This window comes from Suncus etruscus, chromosome 1 (genome assembly GCF_024139225.1).
Source record: "Suncus etruscus isolate mSunEtr1 chromosome 1, mSunEtr1.pri.cur, whole genome shotgun sequence".
Classification (NCBI taxonomy): Eukaryota; Metazoa; Chordata; class Mammalia; order Eulipotyphla; family Soricidae; genus Suncus; species Suncus etruscus.
Genome location: NC_064848.1, coordinates 56,818,583 through 56,828,107, shown reverse-complemented (window position 1 = coordinate 56,828,107; position 9,525 = coordinate 56,818,583). Strand labels below are relative to the sequence as shown.

The window sequence follows — 9,525 nt, the reverse complement described above, 5'->3', positions numbered from 1 at the left end:
TGGCTTGGGAGAACATATGGGACTTCAGGGATCAAACAGTAGTCCATTCTACGTTAGCGCGTGCAAGGCAAATAAATGCACTACTGCTTCCCCACTGATCCAGAAATGGTTTTTATTTGTACTTTTATGGTTTTGTTCTATGACTCAAGAAGATATTAAAATCACATGTAAATGTTATAAAATTCACAATCCTCTTTACATCAAGACATCTTTATTACAATAGTTATATATCCCAAGCTATTTTGAGTATCAAAACTTAAAAAATATAATGCATAAACTGAATATTAATAAAGCTAATCATAATTTTTGCAATTTTTAAATCTTAAAAGGTAGTGTTTTGGTTGATATGTTATATTCTCTATTCATATAGAGTTGAATATTAGTGCTCCTAATGTGTAAGAAGCCTTTTACAGCAAAATTCATGGATTTAGACTAATTATATTATGGAAAAAATCTATTCCTAAAAAGCCATGCTTCTCTTTATGCATCAAGTACATGGGACACTTTTTAAACAAGTTGACCTGACCTTGATTCAATGTCTTAGTAAGAATTTTTTTAAAAGCTGTTTCCTAGTTTCAGAAGAAGGTGAAATAGAGGCAAGAATGTCACAGTTAAGCATATTATTAAGGGATGTATGGTAGAAGATTACAAACCTCTGGTAAAAGTTTGATCATTCATTTCTTCTGAATAGCTGTTCATATAGTAATTTATTATGTCCTATGCATTTCAAAGGATATGTCTAGACTTCTTTTCCTATTGCCCATACTCAGTTGCCAATTGGGCATTTAATTCCAACAATCGGCTGTTATAGTCCTTATGGTTCACATCATGATAAACATTTCATCTTCCTCCAAAATATTTTGAAAAGTTCTTGGCAAAATTTCCTGTTCTATTTGAAACACTTTCTTTTAAGCTACTGAAAGTTTCGCAGGAGTTTCTTTTCTCATCATTCCTAGGGAAATTATTTTAGGCAAAGTGTCTGTTCATTTCTTCTCCCCACTTTTTGATGGGATTAGATTTCTTTTCTTGGAAAGTTCTGTCAGTGCCCTGTATATTTTGGATATTAGCCCCTTACCTGATGGGTGTTGGGTGAAAAGTTTCTCCCACTCAGTGGGTGGCTCTTGTATCCTGGGCACTATTTCTTTTGAGGTGCAGAAGCTTCTCAGCTTAATGTATTCCCATCTGTTGATCTCTGCTTCCACTTGTTTGGAAAGTGCAGTTCCCCCCTTGAAGATGCCTTTAGTCTCAATGTCATGGAGTGTTTTACCAATGTGTTGTTCTATATACCTTATGGTATCAGGTCTGATATCAAGGTCTTTAATTCATTTGGATTTTACGTTCGGACATGATGTTATCTGGGGATCTATGTTCACTTTTTTGCAAGTGGCTAACCAGTTCTGCCAGCACTACTTGTTGAAGAGGTTTTTCCCTGCTCCACTTAGGATTTCTTGCTCCTTTGTCAAAAATTAGGTGATTGTATGTCTGGGGAACATTGTCTGAGAACTCAATCCTATTCCACTGATCTGAGGGTCTGTCTTTATTCCAATACCATGCTGTTTTGATAACTATTGCTTTGTAGTACAGTTTAAAGTTGGGGAAAGTAATGCCTTTCATTTTCCTTTTCCCTAGGAGTGCTTTAGCTATTTGAGGGTGTTTATTGTTCTAGATAAACTTCATAAGTGTTTGATCCACTTCTTTGAAGAATGTCATGGGTATTTTTAAGGGGATCACATTAAATTTGTATAATGCTTTGGGGAGTAAATATTTCTTAATTATGAAGATATTTCATTCATATTTTCCCAAAATCCATATTAAATTTTCTGATAGTCTTTCGTATTTCCACTATATTAAATATTGAACATTAAATAAATATATAAAAGATAAATTCATGGTATACATATATATCTCTATTGCTAATATCCATTTCAAATATTTTATTAACTCTTACCATTCAATATAGTGTTCATTGATTAGCTTTTAAATTTTAATAAAATATTCTCTACCAATTATTAAGATCTTACTGGAATTTAATTAAAAATAAATTTCTAACCAAGTCTACATTGTTGTATTTTATCATCTCAGTCCAGACTTGGAGGACGATATGGGATGTTGAGAATAATCCCAGGTCTGTCCTGGGTCGGCCGCATGCACGGCAAACACACTTTCACTGTGCTATCTCTCCAGCCCCCAACCACTAGACTTTATTTTTGTATATCTTTATTTAAACAGCTTGGTTACAAATATGATTGTAGTTGGGTTTCAGTCATGCAAAAAACACCCCCCTTTACCAGTGCAGCATTCCCATCACTAATGTCCCAGATCTCCCTCCTCCCCACTCTATCCAAAGCTGTACACTATACAGGCTTCTACTTCCCTCATTCATTCACATTGTTAGGATAGTTCTCAATGTAGTTATTTCTCTAACAACACTCATCACTCTTTGTAGTGAGATTCATGTAGTGAGCTGGACCTTCAAGCCTTCCTCTCTTTTGTCTCTGAGTATTACTGCAAAAATATCTTTTATTTTTCTTAAAACCCTTAAATGAGTGAGACTATTCTATAACTATCTTGCTCTCTTTCTCTGACTTATTTCACTCAGCATAATAGATTCCATGTACATCTATGTATAGGAAAATTTCATGACTTCATCTTTTCTGATGGCTCCATAATATTCCATTGTGTATATGTACCACAGTTTCTTTAGCCATTAATTTGTTGAAGGACATCTTGGTTGTTTCCAGAGTCTGGCTATTGTAAATAGTGCTGCAATGAATATAGGTGTGAGGAAGGGCTTTTTGTATTGTATTTTTATGTTCCTACGGTACAAACCTAGGAGTGGTATAGCTGGATCGTATGGGAGCTCAATTTCCAGTTTTTGAAGAAATCTCCATATCGCTTTCCATAAAGGTTGGACTAGACAGCATTCCCACCACCAGTGAATAAGAGTTCCTTTCTCTTCACATCCCTGCCATCACTGCTTATTGCCATTTTTTGTGATATGCACCAATCTCTGTGGCATGAGATGGTACCTCATAGTTGTTTTGATTTGCATCTCCCTGATGATTAGTGATATGGAGAGGATTCAAGAGCCACCCACTGAGTGGGAGAAACTATTCACACAATACCCATCAGATATGGGGCTAATATCCAAAATATACAAGGCACTGACAGAACTTTACAAGAAAAAAAAACATCTAATCCTATCAAAAAATGGGGAGTAGAAATGAACAATTTCTCAAAGAAGAAATACAAATGCAAAAAGGCACATGAAAATATGCTCCAACCACTAGTCTTAACAGAGTTTTCATGTCCCCAAACATTTTCTAGACTTTGTATTAATTAACCTTAAGTCTGAGATGTATAATACTATTCCTTATTAACATGTTTACTTTTATTTCATCTTTTGACTCTCTTTATAATGTTTGTGAAAATACCTTTTTTATTTTTCACAATCAAGCTCATTCAGACTTTATTTTTTTAGTGTGCTTTTGAGGTCACACTCAGCAATGCTCAGGAAATACTGGATCTGCACTAAAGAATTACTGCTAGTGGTGTTTGGAGGCTAAAGTAGAATGCTGGAGATAGAACCCTGGTTGACTGTGTTCACAGCAAGTACCCTACATGTGTGCTATATCTACAAATATAACTTTTGGGGGGATATTCTTTTTAGATAATCTTTGATGAGACTACTTATGAACATTCTTTACTGTATTTTTTAACATTTAATCTAATAAGTGAGGATTTTCAGTGAAAAGTTGTAAAAATAATAGGATATAGACAGAAATATAAGGCATTTTTGGTGTCCCACTGCATAGAAGAAGAGTAAATACTAGGTTTAAATTATCGAGGAATCAGTTTGTAAACCATTAGCGAATGCCACAAATCATTACGAACTTTTCTAGTTCAAGTAGTTGTAGTATCTTCCATAGGAATACTGATTATAAAGGTTCTCAATATTTAAAAAGTATAAATATTTAATTTTTGTTATCACAATGAGTCTATAAGACTGTTAATCTAAATAATTACCTGTTTTTACTTTGTAAATTATATATTATATTTTCTGTAAAATGTTTTGTTGTGGGACATTAAAGGATTTGTCTAGCATGTGCCTATACTGGGTTTAATCTCTAGCACTCTATGGTACCTTAAACATCACTTTATATAGTCCTATAGAACACCCCCACTATTTTGCAGTGCTGGGTGTAATATATGTGGCCCTAAGCACTTCAGAATTATTCTGGTTTTCCCTAGCACCCCAGAGCGTGAAAGGCACCACTAGTCTCCATAGATCACCAGTCTGCTTGGTAGAGAACATCAAAGGATGTTCTAACAGATGAACATAAATTTGGCAAAATATTGAGACAATTATTATTTACATATAATGAAATATAATATGTTGGAGGTGCAAGGCAAGGCAGCATTTCTATGTTACTTTAGAATTATTTATTTGAACTCGCTTAAACCCTTCACAGCTGAGGTTTACTTTTACTATGAATTGGATCATTAAGGAATACTAACTGGAACGTGAGGGCAATTAAAAAGAAAGTAGCTGAGTAAACATACAGCAAGATTTCACTACATCTGCTAAATGACATTAGGAAAATAATAGTGTGTAGGAAAGAGATCATATTATTGTCTTCTAAGATGTACATGAGCCAAAAGTACATTAAAATGGAAAGAAAAGGGGGGGGGCTAGAGAGATAGCATGGAGTTAGGGCATTTGCATTGCATGCAGAAGGGCGTTGGTTTGAATCCTGGCATCCCATATGGTTTCCTAAGCCTGCCAGGAACTATTTTTGGGCATAGAGCCAGGAGTAACCCTGAGCACTGCAGGGTATGACCCCCCCCAAAAAAAAAGATAAAAAAATGAAAAGAAAACCATTACAACCAAATTTTATGAATAAATACAGTACATTCTGACTATATAAATTAAGTAAATACATATAGACAGGTAACAGATTTATGGCTTTCTAGAGCTGAATAAAAGGGGAGTGCAGAGCCAGGATGATAGCACAATTGGTAGGACACTTGTCTTGTAGTCCAGATGTGGTCATTGGTCTTAGATAAAGTCCCCTAACACTTCCAGGAAGGATTTCTGAACACAGAGCCAAGAGTAAGCCCAGAAGAGTTCTAGTTGTGACCCAAATCTACCACCCTCGCATAGAAAATAAAGGGGAGTGCTGATCACATGAGTGCAACAACCAGAAAAGATTTTAGACCTTATAAGATACAGACACACTTAGAATGTTATTGTTGCTGATGATGTGCACAATTTAATTACCTTTTAACTAATTAATTTTGTATTATATAAAGGTTAAGTCAATACATGCAAAACATAAAATGGTGGGGGTTTTAGCTTCTCCAATAATATTATGAAGATATAGAGAGAGAGAACAAGAGAGAGAATGAGAGAGAGAGAGAGAGAGAGAGAGAGAGAGAGAAAGAGAGAGAGAGAGAGAGAGAGTCCAATAGCCTGGAGCATAGGATTTGCATGTAGGAGCCCTTAATTCAACCCTAGAACCACAATGCTCTCAAAGCATTGACAGAAGTAATCCCCAGGCACTAGCTGGGAGTAGTTCCTGACAGTCCCTGGTGTTCCTTTTGAAAATATTAATTAATAATATTATGCTTTATGTTTCTTTAATAATAAAGACATAATATGTATCTTTAAAACATTTAGGAGGTCTAATCAAACTTAATTAATTTGTGATTAATTCCAGTAAGTAATCGCTTTTTAAACTTGTTTATTTTAGTGAAGGACCAATGATTAAATATTGTTATTCTGTTTAAAACTTTATGAGTCTGAATTTATTTTCCATAATCTGGTCAGGTTAAAATAGGTAATATAAAAAAGAAAAGGAAAAATAGTATATTAAAGATATGGGCTGTGTTATAATACTATTCTTAGATATCCATTTTTTTAATTTTTGACACACTTCTTACCCAAAGACAAACTTACAATGATAATTTAGGTGTTATTTTATATTTATAATATTTTAAAATGTCATAGCAATAGTATGTACTATTCTGCAATAAATTCTAATTTTCCTTAATCTCTAACTACTTATTTTTACTAGACATTTATATAAGTTTTTCTTTCTGGAGAACACATCTATTGTATTTAGTTCTTATTTCTGGTTCTTCTGAACTTAGAGAAAATTTTTCTAATAGTCTTGAAGGCTCAAAGTACATATGGGGTATCAAGGATCAATCTAGGTTAGTTGCATGCAAATCAAATACTCTACATGCTATACTATCTCCCAGTCCCTAAAATTTATAATTTTTTCCAATTACTCTAAGAATCAAAATATAGTAGAGATAAAAAAACAATTGTATATTATGCTTATCTTTAAAGTAAAAAATAAATCAAAATTTTCTGTTTAGAAAGTAAATAGTGATTTGCTCTATTGGAAGTTAAATGGGGGAGGGCTCAGTGGGGAGGGAGTTTGCCTAGAAAGCAGTCAACTCAGGTTTATTCTCTGGCATAACATTGGGCCCTAGTAACCTGCCAGGATTGATTCCTGAGCTCAGAGTCAGGAATGACCTCTAAGCACTGCTGGGTATGGCCCAACATCCCCCAACAAAGTAAAAGAAAAATGCTCTATGAGAAACTAATGATATTTGAGGCTCACAAAAATAGTATGTACAGTAAAAATAAATATACTACTATTAGATATGAAAAGCCAGAAAAAATTCTATAATTTTTGATGATCTACTTTAAAACTTTCAAATTGCATGTCTTACATGTGACACAGAAATGCAACAAAACAATAGCTACAATTTTAAAATTATTTTTCTCCTTAATAGATCTTAAAAAGAAATTCCTTATAAGGAAATCACATTCTTTTGATAATATACAAATAGTAATCTACAGAAAGGAATAACCTTTAAACTTATCCACTAACTATTTTTTGTATTTCTCTTGGATTCATATAATTACTACATATAATATATACTACATACATATACTACATATAATTTTCTACAGAAAATTAGAGCTTAAAATAGGTGAAAGAAAACAAAAAATTTTTTTTCATAAAAATATACAGAAAGATCAATAATAATAAAATATTCTTGAGTGATAGAGCCAGTAGAACTTGAGAAACTTATAATCAAAACAAAGTGTTCAAAGGAATCATCCAAGGTTAATATCTCTTTGGTGGTGAAAAAGTCAAATCAAATTGGCTCTCTCCAACGACAGAGAGATTGTACAGACTTAGGGCACTCATCTTGCACAAGTTAATCAGGTTCAAATTCCAGCACCACTTATAGGTCTCCAAACACTGTTAGGTGCTATCCCTGCATGCAAAGTAAGTCTTGAGCACATCTGTTGTGTGGCCCAAATCCAAAACTAAATAAAAGAAAAAAACAAACCTAAACAAAACAAAAGCCCTATTTTTTAACATAATTTTTATTTTAATTGTAGTGGCTTACAAATTGTTCACAGTAATATTCCAGGTACATATTTACATTGAATCAGGGGAATTCCCACCACCGAATTGTCCTCCCACAACCACTCCCATCCTGCCTCCCATATACTCCACTCTTCCCCCCAGGGGCTGCTAGAATGCACGGTCCCTTCTGTGTCTAGTTAATTACTTAGTGGGCTTATAACTGGACTTGGTGCCTCCATTATTGCCCCCTCTAGTTGGGAGGCAGGACTAGAAAGATCAAGTTATGTGGATTTGTTTGAGGAAGAGAAAGGTAATATAATGGGGTAAAAATCGACTACGCCGACTATCAGCGGAGTCATTCTAGAGAGGCTCTCATCCTTGGTTTGAGGGACGATGGGGAAAAGAAGAAGGTGAAACACCACAGCAGTTCAAAAAGAGGAATCAAATAAGATGTTCAGTGAGCACTACAGCCATAAAAATATGCACCACATAGTCGCCATGGTCTTGAGATAGGAAATATGACAAGGCGCAAGGAGGAAGAAGAGAAAAGAAGAAAGAAAAAGTAAATATATAATTAAAAAATGAACAACTACTTCAATATTTACCCCAAAACAAATAATTCGATCAAAACTAGATAAAAAAATAATTTAAAAAATTTTAAAAAAGGATTATTTAGAGTTACTCAATTTTATTGAAATTTATTTATAGTTACTCAATTTTAATGCAATTTACTGCATTTATGACTATATTTAAAATGTTTTTATTATAATGAAGTAATTCATATATTATTGGAATATATAATTATTTGATTTGGTCTTTTCTTATGTTGTAAACTTAAAGAAAGTGGAAACTGTGTACAATTATTGAGCATTAGCTAGTGTATAAATATAATAATAATTAAGTTACATGTCTAAAATTAAATCAGTAACATAAATTTTAAAATTTGTGTATTTTCTCTCCATGTTAAATTTATTGCAAAATACTATGCAGCTATTGACATAGGTGGTTTTCTCTAATTAGTTTCTCTGATTAGTTGATGCATTATTTTTTGTATGATGCTTGCAATGCTTCTATTAATGCCTGTTAAATTGCCTCATTTGACTATCAGATACAACTTGACTCCACGAGTTTTAGATAATTAATTTAAAGTTGAAATTTAGCTAGAAATGTTTGCTTAATTATTTTTAATATATGAAAGTATAAAATTATGCATAGCTGTAAGGAGAGAAGTAGCTAGTAGTTACTTCACTTGTACTGATTTTTGATATATTTTAATAAAATCATAGATATTAAAACTCAATTTTACAAATGAGTAATCTGAGACTTACTTTTATTTCAAGAGCTTGATATGTATAAAATCACTTATATTCATTATGTAGTACATGGTGATGTTTAGTTACTATTATTATAATTAAAATATATGTCATAATTATTGATGCTATTATAGAGCAAATTTGTATTCATTATATTATAATTTCTTGTTCTTGAATTTGTCACCAAATTTAGAGATGAAAATTTTAATTTTTATATTTAAAACTAGAGAATTACACAATTTGCTTCTTCAAAAGATGACTTTATGTAAGGATTATTTTAGGGTAGTTATTTTTAAGATAGAGAAGACTTGGGATTTTATTTTTATATTTTTCCTCTTTAAAATACACTCTATCCCCCCCCCCCTTCACAATACAGACCAGGCAAAGGGCCTGGATTGAGGTGTATATGGGGTACATTTACTGTACCTCCTCTTTCTATAGAGTCAGTGTAAAGAATACAGCCTGTGGTAAGAATTGGGAGGCCTTATCTTATCTTTTCTTTTTTTTTTGATTTATATATATAAATATATATATATTTTATTTATATTTATATATATATAAATCAAAAAAAAGAGAAAAGATAAGGCCTCCCAACACACACACACACACACACACACACACACACACACACACATCCTTTACTAGTGCAACATTCCCATGACCAATATCCCAAGTGTCCTTCCTCCCCACCCCACTCTAACTAGAGAAAAAAGGTTTATTTTAACAAACAAATAAAAATGTGAATTAAAGTTTAGCAAAACCTTTTGACTCAAAGTCCTCTTGATGTTCTTTTGGGCTGAAAAAAAGTTGTATCAATT

At 32.9% G+C, this 9,525-nt stretch overlaps 1 non-coding gene across 1 annotated transcript; it reads right to left on the bottom strand.

The window, feature by feature from the left end:
• Positions 1-9,056: 9,056 nt before the first annotated feature.
• On the bottom strand, positions 9,057-9,191 carry LOC126032222 (small nucleolar RNA SNORA51). The gene has a single exon (XR_007503831.1). It is a non-coding gene; the product is annotated as a small nucleolar RNA SNORA51 (small nucleolar RNA).
• Between the last annotated feature and the right edge of the window lie 334 nt (positions 9,192-9,525).